The following is an 18,449-nucleotide window of genomic DNA, read 5'->3' as shown; positions in this document are numbered from 1 at the left end:
TTCTGAATGGAGTTGGTTTAAAGTAAGCATCAAGTGGAAAAGAAGTTATAAAAGGTAAGAAAGGGTATGGCTTATGTGGGGATTCATTAGTACTACCAATTTCAAAGAACGGGTAGCATGGGTACAGTGGCTACATGGAGGAATCTGAATTGCATTTCCTTTTTGTTACTAGTGATTGGAGTTCCTTCTCATAAGAAAAGTTGCTTTCCAAAGAGAATGATATACAGACCCCAAAGCCTTGCTTAGCAACCCATTCATAGAAAAAAAAAAAAATATATATATATATATAAAATGTCAGACTTAAGATGCCTAATCTGTTCAATAAATCCTAGTTCCTCAATGTTAAATGGAAATATTTTATATATATATATATACACACACATACATATTTGTATAAAGTCGTCATTAATTTAGTAAGTATTTAATGAGCATCTGTCTGTAGCATCTAAAGCAGGTTATTATTAGTTAAATGGTAAGCTTTTGTGTAAATGAATTCAAGCAAGTGGTATTGAGGTCAGCTAAAACACATTGAACATTTGCTTTGAGTTTGGGATTCATTCTTCTAACATTACAGCCATTATTCGTTTTTCAAAATTAAGCAATTATTATTAGTTTAGCACAGCTTGGAGAAGGTAAAATTCTTAAAGAAAACAGACAGTAAATCAATTCACTAACACCATTACTGGTTTGCAATAGAGTGAAATAATTTAAGCCCCTGGGAGATGATACTACTGATAATAATCATGTAGATGATGATGGTGCTGATAATTAACATATACTGAGCATTTATTATGCCCATGTAATTGTGGAAACAAAGAATTTTACTCTCAAATAATCCTGATATAGGCATCATTATTATCCTCATTTTAATGATGAGGAAAGAAAACACAGAGAAGTTAAATAACTTGACCCAAATTGTGCAGTTAACTGAAAGAGCCAGGACTTGGATGAAGGCAGTCTCTCTTCAGAGTCTAGAATTTCTGACACTGAGATTTGTGTCAAATTGATAACACATTTATCAAGTTAAATGCAATTAGAATATATGCAATACATTTTATAGAAATATTGACCAATTATGGTGTTATATTCGCGACAGTTTAATTAGGGGAAATCTTGATATTGGTGTGACAAATTTTCTAGAGAATAGCAGTTATAAGGTGAAAGGTGGAAGGCGAAGAAAAGATATGCTAACCTATGTCATTTTTAGATCCAATTACTGTGAATTTTTGAACTCTCAGGAATAGAATTCTTGTTTGAATGAGTTGATTTTGACTGAATCACACTTTGGGAATTCATCGTAAAAGATAGTCTCAATCATTCCTGGAGACAGAGGGACTGATGTAGTTTGACACATTGCTGGCATGCTCTGAATCCCCACCACTGTCAAGATTTTGAAAGACATAAAAGTAGTTTTCAAATATTCAAACCTGGGCCTGGGGGAGACTCTGAATCTCGCAATTTGAAAATAAATAAATTGTGTCAAGTGTTTACTGCTCAAATCCTCCCTGAAAATTGGCATGTCATATTTGCAGGAGAAGGTTGATCCTTCGTGTCAGTTTCCAGTATAGCAAAGAAAGAGTATTTCAGATATGCAACATTATAAAGCACAGAAAGCTGCACAGATTATGTGTCAAAACTAAAAGTTAGCCAATCAGTGCAAAGAAAATAATTTTATTTTTATAAATCTGTCTAGTTTTACATTTCTTACCACTGATGCTTCCAACACTGAAGTTATAGCAGGTCCTACAAAGAAACAAGAGTAAAAAGTGTAGACAGTGATTCCCAAGCAATTTACTAATACAAAGTACATTTAATTATTTTATTTTGGAAAGTATTATTACATTTTCACATTGTGAATGATGCAAACATCACAAAGCCAAACATCACAAAGTCTATAGACTAAAACACGAAGTTTGCATACACTGATATTTTCACTCCTACTCTTCACAGTAATTACTTATCAGCAGTTTTGAGTTTATCCTTGCAGTTTTCTTTCTACGTTTTGCGTATCTATACATGTGCATACACACACACACACAGAGATACATATATAATAATGGCTTTGGACATACTCTCAAAAAATTAACAACGTGTCTTACACATGGTTTAATGTTATTATTTTCAAGGGCAGGATGATGTTTAAAGATAAGTATGCATAATAATTTACTCAACCAGTTACATATTAATTAAGATTTAGTTTATTTCTCATTTTTAGTTCACAATCTTGCTCTTAATTACAGTGCTGTAGAAATTTTATTTTCAGCCGTGACAGGGTAACTGTTTCCAAACTTGCCCTTCTACCATAAGCATCTATAAGATCAAATACAATATATGAGGCAACTCTTTTGAGGCATTGGGCGGCAGGCAATATAGGAAGGTGATTCTTGATAAATGATGCTTATAAGTTCCCATACTTTATGCTGGAGGGCACTTTCCAGAATACCGGGTAGAGGGCTAAAACCCAGAAGAGGAAGAAGCTCTTGCTGAACTGAGGATTTTATTCAACTGAGGTTGCTGAGGCAGTTGGAATTTGGAATGGATGAAAGCTGTACAGGGAAGCAGGGTCCAGAAGTCTGCCTGAGCTCCCTGAGGGTCGTCCAGGTGCCAGACTACTAGACACAGGACAGGACTACAATTGGCCTAGCAGAGAATGGCTGCTGTCAAGATGAGCACTGAACAGTGATACCAGAGATAGGGAAGTGCTGGAAAACAATGGAGTTACATTCCAGCCGGAATGAGTTCTATAATATAAAACAGATATTGTACATATATTCAAGGTCTTTTAGAAATAAATGTACAGAATAAATAAAGACACATTTTTAGCAAAGAAATAGAATCAATTAAAAATAGTATAGTACTAAATTAAAAGTAAATCTCTAGAAATTACTCAATCTGTAAAATGGTTCTACAAAAGTGTTGGGGGGAAAATGAAGAGTGATGTGTGGAAAATATGTTATCTGATATGCTGGTAATTGGTATAACAGAATGATAGTTGAGAGAGAAGAGGCAGAAAAAAAAGGAATGCTCCAAAATGTCCTAAAGTTCTTGAAAATAACCCTAAAAGTCAAAAGAGCCAGAAAATCCCAAATAGGATAAATACAAGAAAACTTGCACCTATAAAAATAAAATGTTTTTAAAATGTTCAACTCTGGCCGGGCGCGGTGGCTCAAGCCTGTAATCCCAGCACTTTGGGAGGCCGAGGCGGCTGGATCACGAGGTCACGAGATCGAGACCATCCTGGCTAACATGGTGAAACCCCGTCTCTACTAAAAATACAAAAAACTAGCCGGGCGTGGTGGTGGGCGCCTGTAGTCCCAGCTACTGGGAGGCTGAGGCAGGAGAATGGCGTGAACCTGGGAGGCGGAGCTTGCAGTGAGCCGAGATCGCGCCACTGCACTCCAGCCTGGGTGACACAGCGCGAGACTCCGTCTCAAAAAAAAAAAAAAAAAAAAAAAAAAAAAAAAAAAAAAAAGTTCAACTCTGTCAAAATGTTTTAATACTTCACTTTTTATTCTAGTATCAGTAGAAATATAAGTAAATCCTTGACTTTGCTGATTTTTACACATGGTATTGAGAGGGAAGCAATTCACTTTCTGTAAGAAGTAATACAACTTTGTAAATTATAGTTTTGTAAGACCTGTATGGCATAAAGAAGTCTGTGGGATTCCAAGTTTGTTAAGGAAGGTTTTTTTTTCTGGTCAGTTGAAAACAAAACTCTGGTGTTAGGCATATCTGACTACTGATTGAAAGTCGTGCCTTGTGAACAAAAGATACTATATCCAGAGAAATACTAATCCAAACATTTAAAATAAAAATGCTATAAAGAAATTGTGTTAAGAGCTTTAAAATAAATTTTTTTAAGGAATCTCCATACTGTTTTTCATAATGAGTATACTAATTTATATTCCCACCAACAGTATATAAGAGTAGCCTTTTCTCCATATCCTCACTAGCATTGATATTTGTTTTCTCTCTGATAATGACCATTCAAAATGGGGTGGGATGATATTTCACTGTGGTTTTGATTTACATCTCCCTGATGATTAGTGATGTCAAATATTTTTTCATATACATATTGACCACTTTTTAGGTTTTCCTTTGAGAAATGTCTATTCAGATCTTTTTGTCCACTTAAAAAATTGATGATGATGATTATTGCTATTGAGTTGTTTGAGTTCCTTATATATTATGGATATTAACCTCTTGTCTGATGCATAGGTGCAAATATTTCCTGCCATTCTGAAAGTTGTCTATTCATCCTGTTATTTTTTTTCTTTTGTTGTGCAGAAGCATTGTAGTTTGATATAATCCTATTTGTCTATTTTTGCTTTTGTTACCTGTGCTTCTGAGATTATATCCAAAAAATTGCCCAAAACAATATCATGACGAATTTCCCCCATTTTCTTTGAGTGGTGTCATAGCTCAGGGTCTTAAAGTCTTTAATGGATTTTGGATTGATTTTTGCATAAGATGAGAGATGGGTCTAGTTTTATTCTTCTGCTTGTGGGTATCCAGTTTTCTCAGCACCGATTATTGAAGAGACTCTCCTTTCCCCAATATGTGTTCTTTGCACCTTTGTAGAAGATCAGTTGGCTGTAAATGTGTGAATTCACTTCTGGGTTCTCTGTTCTCCTCCATTGATCTATGTGTCTATTTTTATGCCAGTACTATGGTTTTTTTGGTTAATACTGCTTTGTAGTATATTTTAAAGTTGGGTAGTGTGATGCATCCAGCTTCTTTCTGTTTGCTCAAGATTACTTTGGCTATTTAGGGTTTTTAAATTTTATACACATTTTAAGGTTTTATACAAATTTTAGGATTTTAAAAATATTTTTGTGAAGAATGTCATTGATATTTTTATGGAGAGTGAATTAAATTTATAATTTATCGATGTTTTAACAATATTGATTTTTCCAGTTCATGGACATGGGATATTTTACCATTTATTTGTGTCCTTTTCAATTTATTTCATCAGCATGTCATAGTTTTCATTGAAGAGATCTTTCATCTCCTTGGTTAAATTTATTCCTAGGTATTTTTTTTGGTAGCTATTACAAATAAGATTGCTTTCTTGATTTCTTTTTCAGATAGTCTACTATTAATGTATAGGAACACTACTGATTTTTTATGTTGATTTTGTACACGGAAACTTTACTGAATTTGCTTACCACGTCTAATAGATTTGTGTGTGTGTGTGTGTGTGTGTGTGTAGTCTTCAGGGTTTTCTACAGACTAGATCATGTTATCTGCAAACAAGGACAATTTGACTTTCTCCTTTCCAATTTGGAGGCTCTTTATTTCTTTGTTACTTAATTGCTCTGTCTACGAGTTCCAGTACTATGCTGAATTAAAGTGGTAAAAGTGGGCATTATTGTTATGTTCCAGGTTTTAGAGTAAAAAAATTCAACCTTTCCTTTTTCAATATTACATTAGCTGTGGGTTTGTCATATACAGACTTTATTGTGTTGAAATGCATTTCTTCTATCCTTAATTTGTTGAGAGTTTTTTTAAATCATAAAGAGATGTTTAATTTTTATCAAATGCTTTTTCTGCATCTATTGAGGTGATCATATGTTTTTCATCCTTTATTCTGTTAATGTGATATATCACATTTATTCATTTGTGTATGTTGAATCATCCTAACAACACTGGGATGAATCCCACTTAATCATGGTAAATAATCTTTATGATGTGCTGTTGATTTGGTTTGCTATTATTTTATTGAGGTTTTTTTTGCATCTATGTTCATCAAGAATATGCTATATGTTCAGCAATCCCACTAATGGGTATGTAGCTAAAGAAAATGAAATCAGTATTTCACACCCATGTTTGTTGCAGTACTATTCACAGTAGCTAAGATATGGAATCAACCTTAGTGTTCATCAACAAGTAAATGTACAAAGAAAATGTAGTATGTTTACATAAGCATTATTGAGTCATAAAAAAGAATGAAGTCTTGTCATTTGCAGCAACATGGATGAGCCTGGAGGACATTGTATCAAATGAAGTAAGCCAATCATACAAAGACAAATATTGCATGATCTTACTCATATGTGGAGTCTGAAAGGTTGTTCTCACAGAAGTAGATAGTGTAATAGTTGTTACCAGAGAAGGGAAAAGCTAAGCAGGAGAGTAATGGGGAGAGGTTCATCAATGGTACAAAGTTACAGATAGATGGGAAGAATAAGCTCTAGTTCTCCATTGCACAGTAGGGTGACTCTAATTAATAATAATACAGTATATGTTTCAAAATAGCTAGAAGAGAGGATTTTTAATGGTCTTAACACAAAGAAGTAATAAATGTTTGAGGTGATGGGCATGCTAAGTACACTAATTTGATTGTTGTACATTTTATACCTGTATCAAAACATCACACTATACCCCATAATGATATGCAGTTAAATGTCAACTAAAAGTAAAAATAAATTTAAAAGTGTTTTTAAATGCCTTATTATTTCTGAGTCCTAAATGGAAAGGTAAGCCAAACAACTTTGTGATTGCAGTGATTCAATTCTAGAAAATGTTTTGGCCATTGGCACAATGATTAGACATTATACATTCTGCCATTTCTTTTTCCTGTCATTCTGCAATTCCTAATAGAAACGTATGGAACTTTTAAACTCTGTTGCCAGTGATAAATAATCATTTTTTAAAAATTGGTAATAGTGTTTTCATTTCTCTGTGCTCCATTTTGGTTGATTTCCTTAGACACCAAATTCAGTTTAATAATTTTCTCTTCAGCTTTGTGTAGTCTTCTCTTTAATAGATGCACTGAGTTTTTATTGCCATTTACTGTATTCTGTTTTACATTTATGGAATTTTTATTTGATTCTTCTGTAGAAAATGTACCTACTCTTGTTAATACTACATGGTTATTTGATTTTGTTTCCCCTCTTCAGTGTATGTCTTCAATTATTTTAATCAGATTGTTAAATAGATTTGTTCTTAGTATTCTATTATTTGAAGTTCTTTCCTTGAATTTTTGCAATGCTTAATCTTACTCATGCTACTTTATTTATGTGGGTCACAATTATTTTAGTTTGAGCTCATAGCTGGTGGGAGTGTTTTTCTTTGTGGGGATCCTATGAGCCTTCTGATATGGAAGTGTTTTTATAGGAACAGCTTCTTATTTCAATCAGATCAATAGAAATTTCAACTGTTTGACTGTTTGATACTATTTTTTGTTAATTTCTTGGCAATATGCTCACTCACTTCATAGTGTGAATTTTTATCTCACATCCATATGTGGCATTTGGCTTTGTGTTTTTACCTGATGTCTAGAAAAATGAAAGCTCGTAGAAGAGGGCTAATATGTTATTATTTAATACCGAGTATAATCACAAGAGTAGAAATGTGAAACAAGGATAGTGAAGCAGTACAGAAAAAGGAGTCAAGGCAAGATGTTATCTGTCTGCCCCCTGCTAAGTGTGACTAATTGCTTCATCCTTGGAAATACGCCTTTAAGCAACCTTTTAAATTATATCAGCAGTGTTGCTGTGAGTGTATCTACCACAGGGCAAGGAGGGAAGAAGAAAAGGGAAAGAATTTGCCTACAGGATCAACTGGATTATCTTTCCGTTTGATTAAAAGTGATTAAAAGTGCAAACGCAGGCGGGGCGCGGTAACTCAAACCTGTAATCCCAGCACTTTGGGAGGCCGAGACGGGCGGATCACGAGGTCAGGAGATGGAGACCATCCTGGCTAACACGGTGAAACCCCGTCTCTACTAAAGAACAAAAAATTAGCCAGGCGTGGTAGCGGGCGCCTGCAGCCCCAGCTACTCCAGAGGCTGAAACGAGAATGGCGTGAACCCGGGAGGCAGAGCTTTCAGTGAGCCGAGATTGCGCCACTGCAGTCCAGCCTGGGTAACACAGCGAGACTCCAAATCAAAAAAAAAAAAAAAAAAAAAAAAAAAAAGTGCAAGCCATGGGGTGTATATATGTGCCTAGAAATATTCTATACCATGTTGTTTCTCATGCTTAACAAAAATGCCCCAAGGAGGAGGCAGGAAGCATGCAGGCAGGAGGTGAGAGTTACTACCTGATCAGGAGGTGATCAGGTAGGTCTCCTCTGGGTAGCCAGGAACTGCGAGTAGTACAGAGGCTTTGGTCACCTTGACCCTAAGGATCTCATGGTATCCTAGATTTTTGAACTTGGGACGAATGCAAGTAATCATTAGGGCTGGTTTGGTTTAAAGGCAAGTATGTGATTCTGTGGGGCTACATAATGCGATCTAGTGTATTCAGCTTTCATTTTCCAATGGGTACATTTTTTTCTTTACTTTTCCCTGGATGACTGATAATCTTTCTCATTTTATACGTGGGTGATAGTATATATTTCTAGTTACTTTGTTTTATGGAGGCGGTAGCTCTGTTATGTAAACTCCAGATCTCCTGCCTCATCTCATGCAAGGTAATCTTTAACTAGGTAGTGATGATCATCCATTTACTTGTCTTCCCTATTTCACAGGGTATGATCAAATAAGAAACTTTTAAAGTGAAATATCTCTGAATATTTTAAATTATTGATTACCATGTATATCCTGTTGTTGCGGTTTTTATTAATGTATGAAGTTTCAAAGGGGGGAAAAATAAATACTTTCAACCCTCTACAGTTCCAATGACAATGCCTTGGTGCATAACTTTAGGCATTATCCTACCCCGTTTCTACCAGACAAATAAAGAATATCCAGAATCTAAGAATAATGTCAGCTTGAGGGTCACCTGTGTATTCATTATACACATTTATGGTGTGTTAAACATACACACATAAGCAAGAAAGTGTTATTTATTTGTAAAAATGTCTTGATTTTTAAATTTAAAAGTTCTGCTGTGTTTTTTTCATGTGGATCTCATTGCAGATATCTGCCTACCGTTTTGCCTCAGAACTGGGACACTCCTACAACTGTAAAAATCGTACAGCTTTCATTACTATGGACTGAGAAAATATGTTTTTCCCCCTCTCATTAACATGGATACAAATGTACTTTCTAAGTTTTAAAGTGTGAATCAGCTAAATTAATATTAACATTTAAAATAGTATACTTGATGAAGAAAATATAATAAATTTTAGTCACTATTTCTGATAACTCTCCATGTTGTGGCAGAGAATGCAGCTAGGAGATAGCAAGAAAAATGGAGAAGTGTTAGCTTGCCATAAAGCAGAGGTTAAAACATAGAGTAGGAATAGATTGATTGACTCTCAAATAAGAGCAATAGTGATTTTCTATTTAATTACCTATGTCTCTCTCTCACACATTAGAGTTGGTTCTATAAGCACTGAAGTCCAACAAAGCTCTTTTTATGTTTTTTTTTCCTTATTTAACCACACTGATGTTTTGCAAAGTAGTTCCAGAGGAAAGGTCTTCCACCAGTAGTCTGAAATGAATAATCAGTTGTGACTAATAAATACCAGATTATTGTGCATTATATATGTGAACAGTCATCTTTCTGAGACGTTACAAATGGATACCTTTAGGCAACAAAGAAGTTACAAATCTATAGGCGGCAATTAAAAATAAGCAAATATTCCTGACTGATAAATTGTAATGACAATATATATCAGAAAGCAAACCTGAATTTAAAATTTTAACAAAATGATGTACAAAAATATGTGACATCAGCAAGATGGCTAACTAAAGGTGCCTAGAACTTGTCGTCACGCAGACAAAAAAGGACTAAAGCAACAAACAAAAAACTAAAATTTCACTAGAATGTCTAAGGGAGAGTGCTGGAGTACAGCAAGGAAGTATCAGGGTCCCTGTAGAACATGGGAGCCAAGGATGGCAGCATAGAGAGAGAAGTGTGATCAAGGCACCCAGCCTCTGTTGCTCCATCTCCCTTGAGGGGTTCAGCTTGGAGCCAGGTGGTGCTTTCCCTTGCAATTGCTGCTGCAGGCACCTGCATCCCTTACTACAGGAGAATCCCACAGCCTAATGAGTTCTCACAGTGTTGTATCTGGATTAGAAGCAGCAGCATCACCTGGGAGCTTGCTCAAAATGCAGATACGTAGACTCCACCTCAAATGCACCAAACATCCTTTCCTGTAATCCCAATGCTTACTAAAGTCAGAGAACCACTACTTTTCTATATCATTAATTCTAAGAAACTTTTCAAAGAGTAATGTTTGGCTATATATTAACCCATGCATTAAAGGACTTTTCTAAGCGTGGTGGATATTACCATGTTGCTTATTTATTTGTTTGTTTGGTTAGGTAAACTTTGTATTTAAGTAAAATCTATGTGAAGGAAAAGAGCACAGATTAAATTTTACACTGTGAACACATCTACATAATCACTACCCTGATTAAGACATAGAACATTATCATTAGCCCAGAAAATCTCCCATTGCTCCTTCTAAATACAATTACTCCCACAGATTAATATTCTGATTTTATCACAACCCCAAATGTTGAACTTTGCAAACCATTTGCCTTGTGTAATTTTGTGTCTGCCTTATATTACTAAACAACATGTTTGTGAGCTGTATCCATGTTATGGAACATGCCAATGGTTCATTGCTTCATAGTAGTACAGTGCATTAACATGACACCATCTACTTATCCATTGCACCAGTACTAGACATGAGAGTCATTTTCAGTTTGAGCTCTCATGAATAATAAAACCATTAACATTTCTATATGTATTTTGGTGTATTTGTTTATTTAGTGTCCAGATAACTTTTGTCTTAGTTTGAGTTCTCTCAGAAACAGACCTCAAGAAAAGAATGTGAGTATAAATAGTTTAATCAGGAGGTAATCCCAGGACACCCTGGTAGAGGTTGAAAAGTGAGGAATGGAGAGGAAAGTCAATAAAGGTTGCATCATCAACCAGTAACTACTTTGGGTAGCAAAGTAGTTGCTACCCAAATGATTCCAGGTTATCCCAATTACAGGGGAAAAGCCATGATAATTATCTACAAATTCCTGTCAATTCAGCCATTGTTGATGTTGTTCCTAGAACACTCAATTTATCAGCAATTCTGATGTAAATAATACGTTTACAGGGAATGTTTTGGGCTGATAAAGAATGTAGAAAAATGTCACAGGTATGAAGATAAGAAAATCATCAGTTTACAGTAAATGGAAATGGTGAATTTTTAAGGGAAATTGGTGAGGCACCAAGAATTTCTAATACAGGCATGCACTCTGAGGTTCAGCTGCTGGCTTATCAGACACATATGGGGTCAGCTTTAGTAGACATTGCTAAAGAGTTCTCCAAAATGGAATAATCCATTTCCATTTCCACCAGTGTGAGAGTTTTAGTTATTCTACATTCCTGCCAACATTTATATTGTCAGATTTTTATATTTTCATTACCATAATGATTTTTAGACATTCTGATTTATATATACCATTGTAACTTTGAGTTTCCTTGATGAATATTGAAGTTAAGGATCTTTTCATATATGAATTCATCATTTAGGTATTATTTTGTGACGTATCCAATGTTACTATCTGAAGATGTATTATTTTACCTTTCATATTTTGGTTATTATCCATCAGGAATTGAGTCTGTGTAGTTCAAAGTAGAGAAAAAAATTTGTGGGCAGGGCATGGTGGCTCATGCTGTAATCCTAGCACTTTGGGAGGCTGAAGTGGGAGGATCACTTGAGGCCAGGAGGTTGAGACTAGCCTGGCCAACAGAGAGAAACTTCGTCTCTACTAAAAATACAAAAATTAGCTGGGTATGGTGGTGCACACCTTGAATCCAAGCAACTCAGGAGGCCAAGTTGGAAGAATCACTTGAACCCAGGAGGTAGAGGCTGCAGTGAGCTGGAATTGCAGTACTGCACTCCAGCCTGGACAGCACAGCAAGACTCTGTCTCAAAAAAACAAACTAATGCATTTTCCTACATTGATATGCAATTGATTGAATACCATATATTGAGACGATTATAATTTCCCTCAATGCATTATATAGATATTTTTGTTGTAAAATAGTTGGCTCACTGATAATTTTTATTCATTGGTTTTACATAACATATTTATGTGTGGCATTTTATTGTATTTATCTTGCTTGGTTTTCTTAAAACTCATTGAACATATGGCATGACATCTCTTTGGTTTGAAAATTGCCATTATTTTCTCCTCAAATATTGCTTTTCTTCATTGTCTCTTCTTCTTCAACAACAAAACCTGAATAACAAATGGACAAAAATCTTGAAAAGACATTTCTCTAAAGAGGATATATAAATAGTCAACAGGCATTTGAAAAGATGCTTAACATCACAAATCATCAGAGAAAAGCAAATCAAAACCATAATGAGATATCACCTTATACCCAGCAGGATGGATCCTATCAAGAAAACAAAAATTAACAGGTGTTGATGAGGAAGTAGATTAACTGAATCCTTGTTCACTGTTGGTGGAAATTTAAAATGGTGTAGCTTCTATGGAAAACAGTATGGCAGTTCCTCAAAAAATTAAAAAAATATAATTACCATATGATGTGACAATTCCTCTTCTGGGTTTATACCTCAAAGATTGAAGGCAGGGTCTCAAAAAATATCTGTATACCTATGTTCATGGCAATACTATTCACAATAACCCAAAGGTGGAAACAACTCAACTGTTCATTGGCAAAGGAATGGGTAAAGAAAATGTGGTATACACAGTCAATAATATATTATTCAGCCTTCACATGGAAGTACATTCTGACACATAGTACAACGTGGAGAACCTTGAGGACATTATGCTGAGTAAAATGAGCCAGTCACAAAAAGGCAAGTAGTTTCTGATTCCACTTACATGACCTATCTAGATTAGTAAAACTCACAAGGGTGGTTTCCAGAGAAGGGAGAGCTGAGTGCTGTTGTTTAATGGGTATGAAGTTTCAATTTTGCAATATGAAAAGGTTCTGGAGACTGGTTACACAACAATGTGAATGTAATTAACACTGCTGAACCATGCACTTAAAAATGGTTAATATGATAAAGTTTATGTGTATTTTACCACAATTACAAATTAAACACACACACACATACATACACATTTATTATCCCTCACAGTGGGTGATGGTCAAGAATGCAGAAGCAGCTCAACTGAATGATTATGGCTTTGGGTCTCAAGAGTTTGCAGTCATGCTATAAGCTCAGACTTTAGTCATCCATATGCTTGAATGGGGATGGAAGATTCATTTGAAAATGACTCACTCATGTGACTGTTGACAGGATACCTCAGTTTCTCACTGATGATTGGTGGAAGGACTTAGTTTCTCACTAGCTGATCTTTTCACAGGGCTGCCTGTACTCATAGCTTGGCACTGATTTCCTCTAGAACAAGAGATTCCAGAGTGAGACAGAAGCTATGATGTAATTATAACACATCCTGAGAAGGAATCTACCATTACTTCTATTGTATTATATTGTTCTAACACACCAACCCTCATATATTTTGGGAGATGACTACCCAGGGGTGAGAATACAAGGAGATGAGGATCCTTAGAATTCATCTTGGAGATTGGTTTCTATACCATCAAAAGCTCATTTTCATTTCTTTTTGTTACGGAATAATACATTGTGCTAATCCACTCATCAAAAATATTTATAAAATACAAAAAGCATGTTTGGTATGATTAGAAAGAGACCAAGGAAATCAGGACTTGAGGGGCCGGAATATCTGAAAGAATGGGAATGCTTGAGATGAAACCTACCTTTACCTGCTTTCTTCCTCAGAGTAGTTGCTGATCTGTGGCACTGAACATAGAGGACAAGAGAAAAGCAGTGACAGTTTTCCTGAGCTGAGGGAAAGAAAATTGAAGTTCAGGGTTATATGCTAGACCAAGAGGCAACATATGTTCCTTATTATAATCCTAAACATTGGAGCAGAGAGTAAGATTGTGGATGATGCCTTGAGTCACATATACCTTGTTATCAGGACATATGCTGTCTCTCTTTACCTACATCACTTCTTTTCTTCTGGCATGTGATGAATATTGTTTGCATAAATTTTTGCAGCAGACTGGAAATTATTCTGAGGTTAGAAGGTAAAAGCTTATTAGTTGTAAAGGAAGGCAAAGTCCACATACTAACAATTATCCTATTTCATTGTGGTGTTGGCCTTATCTTATGTACTATACTTCATTGGAGGCCTCAAATAGGTGAAATTGATGCATGGAAGACTAAGGTAGCTCTGGTCCATACACCATCTTTTTTTCATCTAAAATAAGTAAAATTTTGTGCTATTTCATCAGGGCAACAAAAATACATGTACTAGGACATGTATTTCCAACAAATGTTCTAGGACTGGATAAGTAAATCAGATCAGCAGGTATTTTCATTCCCCACAGCCATGCAGAGACTTGATTCCTTCCATGTTCCCTACTCTATTACCTAAGTTATTGTACTCATTTACATCGAAAAGTAGCTGCCTGGAAGTTCAGCTTTTAGCTAGCTCAAAGGAAAGACACATACTGCAAAGATAACATAGAGAGAGAATACTCAAAATGTTAAAGATTTGGGCATGGAAATGGCTCAGATCACTTTAACTCATATCCCAATGGGGAGAGCATAGTCAAATGATAGGACCTAAAAGCAAGGGAACCTGGGAATGCAGCCCAGATACTTGTGAACAACTAGCAGTGTCTCCTAAATTAGGTGTGGTAGAGATGCTAGTTGTCTCCCAAAATATTCTTATATTTTTCTGTGGTAATAGGATGCTGATTTTTTTTTTTTTTTTCAGAGCAGGAGGGGAAGTTTATTTAAAAGGACTTTAGAACAGGAAGGAAAGGAAAATTTCCTTGGAAGAGACCAAAGCAGGTGCCTCAAAGTCCCACAGAGAGGGGAAGACAGCTGAAAAAAAGGCAGATCCTGACTTTTTGAGTGGGTCTAGGTCCATCCAGAATGGACACCATATTTTCCAGCCTCCTGTGCAGCTAGGTACAGCCATGTAACTAATGCTGGCCAATGAGACATGTTCTTTGTGACATATCACATATCATCTGTGTGCCCTTTATCACTCCCTCTTTTTTCTTTCCTTTCTTCTTTCTTGCCTCTACATCAAAATTCTGCTTTCCTTAACTATGAAGTAAAGGCCACAAATGATGGAATAAGAAGATAAAAGAAAGAATCTTTCTGATCCCTTGATGCGTTAACCGCCATATCAATCCTCATCCACTTGTTCAGTTTTGTTTTAGAAAAAGTATAAATGTCAATCTTGCTTAAGCCTCTGTTACATTTGGGGTTTCTGTCACCAGCAGCTAAATATAATCCTAAACGATATAATTGGTATTATACTTCTTATGTAAATGACAGACTTAGGCGCAGAGAGGTAAACGATCTCGATTTAGGATATATAAACCCAAGAGAGTGTTGCTCCAAATTCCATGCATTTCCTCCCTGATCTGTTCAGGCAAGATGCAAATAAAAACAAGTAACAATCTCTTTTGGTAACAATGGAAATATATGCATGGCTCTTGAGGGGAGAATTTAAGCAAATTGTTTACTCAAGTCACTGTATGCTGGAACAATTTATGCCATTCTATCATGGCAGTGCTAGCTTTCCCGTCCTTAGCAAATCTCATCCAGCTAGCTCAAAGGAAGAGATAAAGAAGAAAGTTAGATCTTTTGAGCTAAACAAAACAGCAGATAAAAGCAAACAGGGAAATGCCATCAGTTCAGAAAATAAACAACATATTTATCCTAGTCTGTACCTTGAATGCCTTAGGAGGGAAGTATACAAATTGAGTTTCTTCTCCCTTTATTTTCTTTGTTGACAATAGATGCTGTGAACATTAAATCTGTCAGAGCGCTTGTGGGGAGATAGGTCAGCTGATCCTTTCCAATGATTGACATCCTCGAGTTTCGGAGAGTTGACTAATGTAGAGATGATCTGGTCTTTTGACCTTCAGGCTGTCATAGAGACAGTCACAGAGTTTGCACAGGTTACAAGTTGCTGACCGAGTCTGATTTTTTTTTCCCCCCTTAAGAACTGGAGTTGTGCAACAGATAATGGGGGGAAAATGAAAGTTTAAGCTGCGGTAAAAGACTTTTCTCCTAATAATAACATTAATATTCTTAATGTGTTCTGAAATGCACATTAGGTATGTAGTTACCATTGTGCTGTGTTATAAAATACTCTCTGTTAGAAAATAAAATGATACTATGACAGGAATTCACTTTGGGAGTGTGGAAACAGCATAGAAAGATGAAGAAGATGCGTTCCAGATCCAGCTCTGCTACTAACTCACCAGGTGACCTTGGGGAAGGAAATCATCTGAACTTTCTGAATCTCATTTTCCACATCTATAAAATAAGAGCTAAACAACTTTTAAGGGGTCTTTCAACTGTAAAATTAAAAGGAGAAAAATCTGGGATTCTATTATCTCAATTCTCATATAAACTCTTTATTGTGCTAATTTCTGAGAGCAGGAATAACTCTCTATAGAACTACTTTTATCAGTATTTTACCATATGGAATTGTTTTTGTTTGAGAGGACATGATTTTACACTCATTTTTCTCAATTTCTATAATACCAAGCTAAGTAATAATGACCAGAATAGATTATCATCATATCTGCTAAAAGAAGTTTTCTGTATTTTTTAGGAAGTTGAAAAATATTTATTAGGCAATAGTCATAAATAATAATTACTACATTTAATATCATATAAATATTAATAATTAATAAGTAGTAACTTTATAATCATTTTTTTAAACCTTAGCTATCATATAATTCTGTGTCAACACTAGGAATAATTAGAGAGAGTGTATAATTTTTAAAATGCTTGTGTTTAAGCATGCATTTGTAACTTTTCTCTATTGTAATTTTGTTGTAAATGATTACTATTATTTAGGATCTAAATCATGTTGCTAAAGGGAGCAAAATAGCAGCATTGTAATATGTAGGACGCCTACAGTTTCTAGGAATGCACTTTCATTTTGTGACTGTTCTTTCTGATTCTATAAACAAAGAGGGAAAATAGAAACATTCTCCCAATCTCCCAGGGCCTTGTGACCATGAAGCTTAGTTTGTTAATCTCTATATTTCTCTTTTTCTCTCTGTCTACTATATATGTAGTTTATTCTATGTGTATAAAATTATTGAGAATAATTTCACCAAAACAAATGTCTCCATCACTTAGGTTGCAGATATTTGTTTTCTTTTATATTCTATATTTTGGATCTCTTTTCATATTAGCTGCCATAATCTTACAGATAAAGCTGAAGCCTTCTTTAACTCCTTATGTATCTAATTCCCTTCCCTATCTCCTGAATATAAATCCTATCCTAAAATTGTTACAAATTCCTCACACTTACAAACAATATATACACTAGCTCTTAAATTTTTTTCATTAACATTATCTTTCTGGATATATCCTTCTAATTATTATTATCTAATGGTAGAGGCTAAGGATTTTGCTGAACATCCCATACACCACAGGACCGCCTCCAAAACAAGGAATTATTAGTGTCAAAATACCCCTAAATACTGCTAAGGTTGAGAAACCCTGATTACCCAAAGTATTTTAATTTTATCTTATTAATTTAATTGAAATCCTAAGTATGTATTGCTAGAGAGAAAAAAGCAGACACTTCACACTGACTTACTTCTCCCAAGTGGAGAAACACAGTATCTCTAACTTGTGAAAGAAGAAAAAGTATATGAAAACATTATTGACAAACACCTCTCCATATATATTGTAGAGAACGTATAATCATTCATTATAATCATTGAAGTATAAAAAAGTTTCCACTCTCTTGCTTTTAGCAAAAAAAAATTGGCATTTCGTATTTAACTTGTTATAAGTATCCATTTTAATCTAACTATCAAGCTGTGTCAATCACTCAACCACTAGAAATAAAATAGGTCCTTCTTAATACTGTGCTTTTTGTCTGCATTGTAACATCTGGATGTATAAGAAACTAGACACTAATTTAGAAAAAAAAAAAAAAAAACCTTGTTAGTTTAACTACTCACTTTATTTATTTATCTATTTATTTATTTATTTATTTATTTATTTATTTATTGAGACGGAGTGTTGCTCTGTCGCCCAGGCTGGAGTGCAGTGGGGCAATCTTGGCTAACTGCAACCTCCGTCTCCCAGGTTCAAGTGATTCCCCTGCCTTAGTCTCCCGAGTAGCTGGGACTACAGGCGCCCACCACTACACCCGGCTAATGTTTTTGTATTTTAATAGAGATGGGGTTTCACCATGTTAGCCAGGATGGTCTTGATCTCCTGACCACGTGATCCACCCACCTCGGCCTCCCAAAGTGCTGGGATTACAGGTGTGAGCCACTGCGCCTGGTCTCAAACACATTTAAATTCACCAATTTTATGTGTACAATTCAATGATTTTTAGTAAATTTACTAAGCTGTGCAATCATCAGCATAATCTAGTTTTAGAATATTTCCATAATCCCAGTAAGATCACTCATATTTACTGACAGTTATTCCCTATGCGCCAGCCCCAGACAACTGCTTAGCCTACTTTTGTCCCTATGGATTTACAA

At 35.3% G+C, this 18,449-nt stretch overlaps 1 protein-coding gene across 1 annotated transcript in view; it reads right to left on the bottom strand.

Moving 5' to 3' along the window:
* The window catches only part of COMMD9 (COMM domain containing 9), a 1,186,740-nt gene extending 1,170,821 nt beyond the window's left edge, over nucleotides 1-15,919 (bottom strand). The window contains exon 1 of the mRNA XM_050759507.1: nucleotides 15,916-15,919. The gene's annotated coding sequence lies outside the window, so the exon portion shown is untranslated. The remainder of the gene's footprint in view (nucleotides 1-15,915) is intronic.
* Between the last annotated feature and the right edge of the window lie 2,530 nt (nucleotides 15,920-18,449).

This window comes from Macaca thibetana, chromosome 14, assembly GCF_024542745.1.
Source record: "Macaca thibetana thibetana isolate TM-01 chromosome 14, ASM2454274v1, whole genome shotgun sequence".
NCBI lineage: Eukaryota > Metazoa > Chordata > Mammalia > Primates > Cercopithecidae > Macaca > Macaca thibetana.
This window is presented reverse-complemented; position numbering and strand designations above follow the sequence as displayed.